The sequence below is a fragment of the Tamandua tetradactyla genome, chromosome Y (genome assembly GCF_023851605.1).
Source record: "Tamandua tetradactyla isolate mTamTet1 chromosome Y, mTamTet1.pri, whole genome shotgun sequence".
NCBI lineage: Eukaryota > Metazoa > Chordata > Mammalia > Pilosa > Myrmecophagidae > Tamandua > Tamandua tetradactyla.
In genome coordinates, this window is record NC_135354.1 from 2,074,977 (window position 1) to 2,081,081 (window position 6,105).

Sequence of the window (6,105 nt, forward strand, 5' to 3'; positions counted from 1 at the left end):
ACATGGCTCAACTGAGCCTTCTGTTTGGGATGTCACAAGGTTGAAATCAAAGCACAAGGCCGCTGTGTCTCATCAAGAGACAGGACTAGGGAAGGCTATGCTTCCAGGATCCTGTCAGTGCTGGTGGAACTCAGTTTCTTGCAACTGCAGAATTCACGGCCGTTTGCTTCCTCAAAGCTGGAATTGCCCACTGCTTGGAGTCTCAGAGTTTAGGGAAGTCCTTGTGCTGGCTTGATGCAGCTATGTACCCAAAAAAAGACATGCTCTTTTTTTTTTTTCTTTAACATGGGCCGGCACCAGGAATCGAACCCAGGTCTCCAGCATGGCAGGTGAGAACTCTGCCTGCTGAACCACTGTGGCCTGCCCAAGCCATGCTCTTTTAACCCAATCTTGTGGGGGCAGACTTATTGTGGGTGGGATTAAAACATGGCTTTTCCAAAGTCCATACATCATTTCAAACCAGCACAACCAGCTCTGCACAACCCCTTCACTTTTGCCATATTCTGGGGGTTACAGGAGGTCACAGGTCCAAGCCGCAATCCAGGGCAGGAGGGGGGTCACCTGAGGAGCAGGTGCAGCAGGGAAGGCTTCCCGTGGAAAGGGGCCCAGAGCCCACCTATGAGTGCAGTGGGTCTGGGGACTGACCAGGACTCTGGGAGGAGTGGCAGGGCTTTGGCTCCAGCAAGCCCAGGGCCTTTCTTTCCAACGCCCTTCACACCTGTGCTCCCTGCAGCCCCCCAGCCCTGGCAAGTGTCATGAGTGAGGAAACTGAGGCACACAGAGGTGAAGTGACTAGCCTAAGGGGCAGAGCCGGCACTGAACTGGGGTCTCCAGTCTCCAAAGGCCCTAGTCCAGGGCCTTTGTTACTCAACTGACCAGAAGTCCACTCAACTGGACTGCAGGGATGAGAAAGGGTAGAGGGAGGAGGAGAGACAGAGGCAGGTAGGGGAAGAGGCAAGGACAGGCTGAGAGGAAAAGGAGAAGGGGAGGGAGGAAGGGGGGAAAGAGAAGAAAAGGAAGGAGGAAAGGAGAGCAAAGGAATGAGGAGAGAACTTGAGAGGAGGAAGGGGCAGGGTGAGGAGGGACAGAGCCTGGGGTTGCAGGCAGGAATAGCTGCAGGCCCATGGGCTGGGACAGGGGAGCTTTCCCTTGTGTGGCACCCCTCGCCGGGGGTCCCTGGCCCAGCCTGAGGGCAGTATGCAGGCTCAACCTGGGGGGGACAGCGGCTGAGTGTGAATCCAGAGTCTTGCCAACTTGTTAAAGCAAAATTACGATTTAAGAGATTTATTCTCCAGGGTCGGTATTATGGAAAAACAGTGCACATTTCTTCCCCATTTTCCAAATATGGAAATTCATGCTAACAATAGTCTCTAGGCAGAGCTTGTTTTCTGGGCAACCTGAGACTCTGTTATGCTGGGGGATGAGGCAGGGAACATAGCAGAGACAGAGGAAAGAAAGCAAATATAGAAAGGAAGAAGCAAGGAGCAAGGGAAGCAAAGAAAGGATGGGCATCTGTGAAAAGATGAAAAGGAATGGAGAGGCTGGTTCTTGCCTCCATTTTCCTGCAGGAAAACCACAGGCTTCCCCAGGACCCACCTCTCCTTAGCCTCAGTCCCTGCTACTGCCTGGGGCTGATTCCACATGGACCTCTAGAAATTTCAAGTGGGGGACTGGGACCCATGCCTGGCCCACCAAAAATTCTCTCCTCCCAGCCAGTCGTTGGTTCAGGTAATCCAAACCATTCAATGGCATTTGATGTGGAAACCTGTGTTGGAACTACTGGCAAAAATGTTTCTGCCCTGCTTGACATGGTGAGGATCGAAGGCTGCAGAGGCTTCTGAGAACGTAGTCAACACAGAGAACAGAGCTGAGATGGAGAGAAGAGAACAATAACTTCACTGCAGCCCCTGGATCCAGCCATGCCTGACTTGAAGTTTTCAGAAATGCGAGCCCATAGTACCCTTTTTTGTTTAAGCCAGGAGAATCCTGAGTTATGACTGAAAAGAGGAAGCAGACACCAAAAAGAATCGCCCAGCAGGTAACTGAGGAGCAGGAGTGGCGAGGCTGATACACTCTGGACCCAGAGAATGAAAACCGGGAGCATGGGCTACCCTCAGAGTGGAAGGCCCTAGGACCACTCCTTTCCATCTCCTGAAAACCCTACTAGACTCATGGCTTAGCTCTTTGCAACAGGGAAAGAAAAAAGTAGAAAAAAGAATGGGAGGGAGTCCCAAGATGAAAAAGTTTGGAAGTTGTTCTAGAGTACAGTGGATTAACCGACAGCTGTTTCTCCTCCAGAGGTCAGCTAATGAGCTTATCAGACCATCCACTAACTCTGGGGATGGCAGAGAGCATTCCCCAGCATGGAAACCATGACAAGACAGCCTGCATTCAGCTTGGAATGCATTTTAGACACTTTCCTAACAGACTTTATGTGCTTATATGATGGTGCTGAAAGTTTGGGGACAAAATGGCAGGAGGCCTTTCAAAATCATTTATGCCCATGTAAAGGGCAGACATGGCTTGGGGAGAAAGAACCGCTGTCCATCAAAGTCAGGCAGGCTCCCTGGGTCTAATGAGACCTGCTCATAATCCTCTCTGCTTTGTGTTCAACAACATCAACATTTATGTGATGAACCAGAACTAATCTCCTACTTTGTGCACAGTCGCCATTGCATTTATGGTAAGAGAGAGAGAGAAGAAAGGGAAGGCTGGTGAGCGGACATGGCAGGGCATCTTCCACCCACCCAGCACCCAAGCCATCTCTGCTCCTCCTCCCAAGGCACCCAAGAGCAAATGCTCACGAGATGTTATCATTGCCAAGCTCAAAACCCTCTGCAGCTTCCCAGTTGCCCATGCAATACAATCCATTCCCACCACTGGTGGCCTGGTCTCTCTCACCTGCTCCCTTGCCCTCTATATTCTCAAAACAGCCTCACCGACTGGAGGGAAGTGACTGAGAATGTAGAGCTGTGTTCCAGTGGCCACGCTTCAGGAAGATGATTGTGTGATGATAGAGTTTTCACCATGTGACTGTGGGATTGTGACCACCTTGTGTCTGATGCTCCTTTTATCTACCTGATTGACATGGATTAAAATAAATAAATAATAGGGGGAACAAATGTTAAAATAAATTTAGTTTGAAATGCTAGTGATCAATGAAAGGGAGGGGTAAGGGATATGGTATGTATGAATTTTTTTGTTCCCTCTTTATTTCTTTTTTCTGAATTGATGCAAATGTTCTAAGAAATGATCATGATGATGAATATACAATTATGTGATGATATTATGAGTTATTGATTATATACCGAGAAGGGAATGATCATATGGTAAGAATATTTGTGTTTGTATATGGTTATGTATCATAAATCTAAAAAAAACATGGCCTCTCATTTGTTCTTCTAGCTCATTAACTCATTCCTGCCCCAGGACCTTTGTGTGTGCTCTTTCCTCTGCCTGGCTGGCTGACCCCCCCCCCATCTTCACATGGTGCATCTGACCTTTCAGGGCAAGGCTTCAGGCTTGCCTGCTCCCGGCATCCTGTCTAAAGTGTATCCTTCAAGAATGCTTCCCTGTCAAATAACAAGAGGTCTGTGGTTTTCTGGTTGACCATCTGTCCCCACTGAAAGATGGACACTCCCTTGAGGACCATGGGCCCCAGCGACAAGCACTGAGCATGTCAGCTGGATGAGTAACTTAGTTCCTGGACCTCCAGCTCTGCAGAACCCCTCAAGAAAAGGCGCTTGGTTGGACCCAGAAACTTTTAGGATTCATCCTGAGTTCATGCAGCTACAAGCAGTTGCCAGGGGACAGGGCTCAGCAAGGACGGGGGTCATCCTTGTGTCTTTCCTGGGAGCAGAGAGCAGGCTTTCATCACCTCCCCCTAAGGAGAGACAGAAGCAACGTGCCCCTGTGTCCACAGCCCTGTGCTCCCTGCAGGTGACAGGCTTTGGGGGAATCTCTCTCTCTCTCTCTCTCACACACACACACACACACACACACACACACACACACAGCCAGAGTGGTGCAAAAACTGCCAAGTTTGTCTCACAAGCCTCACGATCTACTGCTCGGCAGGCAAGGATGCAAACACAAGCCAGCACCTCCTCTAAAGGCCCCTCTCACTCTCAGGTCAGCCCTCCGGCCACAGGTCAGCACACAATTGCCTGAGCTCCCTGGGGCTGCCACAACCGTACACTACAAACTGGGCACTTAGAGTAACAGAAACTTATTGTCTGGCAGTTTCGGGGGTCAATGCTCAAAACCGAGGTGCCAGTAGGGCCATGTTCCCCGAAACCTGTAGGGGGATCCTTCCTGGCCTCTCTGGCTTTTGGGGGTTGTCAGCCACCCTTGAGTCCCTTGGCTCATAGACCCATCACTCCAATCTCTGCCTCTGTCTTATCATGGCCTTCTCCCCTGGGCTGTGTCTCCCCTCTGATAAGAACACCCCCTGCCAACCCTAGATGGTCCCACCTTACCTGAAAATGTCAGCAAAGACCCTACTTCCAAATAAACATGTACCGCGGTTAGGAATTGAGCATGAGTTTTGGGGGACACAATTCAAACCCACAACATCAAACTCAGAGGTGAAGCAATCCTGCTGGCTAGTGCTCGGCGACAGAGGGGTCGGTCACGAGGGGCTGGGGGGTTGCCAGTCTCCCCACACCCACCCTCCACTTCATCCCTTCGCTAGAACCATCTCTATCCATCGCCGGAGCTTAGGTCGGCACGTGGTGGGATACATCTGGCAAGGTGCAACCTCGTGGTGAGGCTCTGGTCTATGGACATGAGTGGAATGGGTGGGGCCACTTCCTCTGTGACCCATTCCCATGGGGCTGAGAGTGAATGTGACCAGATGACCTCAGCCCCATGCATGACACCCCCTCACCAGGGGACAGTGAGTGCACACAAAGAAACCTGGGGCACAAGATGACCCCGTGAAGCAAAACTGAGTCACCTGCTCTGGGCCCCCATCTACTGCGGGGCTGCTGCACTGAGCTGCTGAGCTTGGGGTCTCTGTGCAGCAGTGGCCTGGCCCTCATATACCTATGTGGGGTGCTCCATCTGAAGGCTGGAGCCCAGGGAACGTGGCTTGGTCCTCAAAAAGCGTTCTGTTCCCTAAGAGAGCCTTGTCCTCAGGACAGTCTTCTTAAGATGGTGTCAGGGTAGGGCAGGAGGTTGGGGACAGCTTTCCTTAAGTGCTCTGCTAGATGCTTGAACACTGAGGAGTGAGCAGACCTGGCCTGGGCTTCGAGGGCCTGGAACCCAGGGAGTTAACCGAATGGAGGCTAGAGCAGAGAACAGGTGCCTGCACCAAGCAGCCTGGGCTCCCAGGACTCCAGGTCCTCTTAGCAGAGGCTGCCCAGGCCAGAAGGGGGGCCCAGCTGTGGGGAGAATGAGAAGAACCCCTCAGCTGCCAGGGAGCTCCTGGAGGTGGGAGGAAAGGGCCCCCAGGAGGACCAGGGGGTCGGGGCTGAGCAGGAGCACAGACGCCTGGCAGCCACCTGTCACATATACACAACATAGCTCCCAACACATGCCTGGTGGGACCGACGGAGGTGTGAGGGGCCTGAAGGCTGCAGGAGGCCCAGAGTCCTGCCGCACCTGTGGCCTTCCTGGGTATGAGTGGGCAGCTGGCTGGCGGGTGGTGGGGGGAGATGCCCGCTTGGCCAGGGCATGGCCAAGGATAGCACTGCACAGCGTGTGTGTGAGCCATCTGTCACTCGTTAATGAAGCTGTCCAGTGTGGCTTATTAATAAGGACACGTGTGCTCAATCAGCAGTGACATCTTGCTGGAAGGAAAGGGCACGGTAATTAGCCTTAATGGCTCCCCCTGTGTGGCCCATGGCGAGAGGAAGTGAGCCTTTTGGCACTGCACAGGGGGCCAGGGTCTTGCGGGTGGTGGCAGTCTCATCCCCCGGGGGGCTTGGGGATCGGAAGCACCCATCCTGGTGACAGGCAGCAGCTCCCCCACTTGGGGCTCCTGCTGCAGGTGCCTGCCCCCGCTGCTCTTACACCTCCGGGACCTGGCTGCATGTGCAGGTGTGGTAGGCAGGATGGCGGTCCCCAGAGATGACCACAGCCTGCTCCCCAGAACCTGAGAAC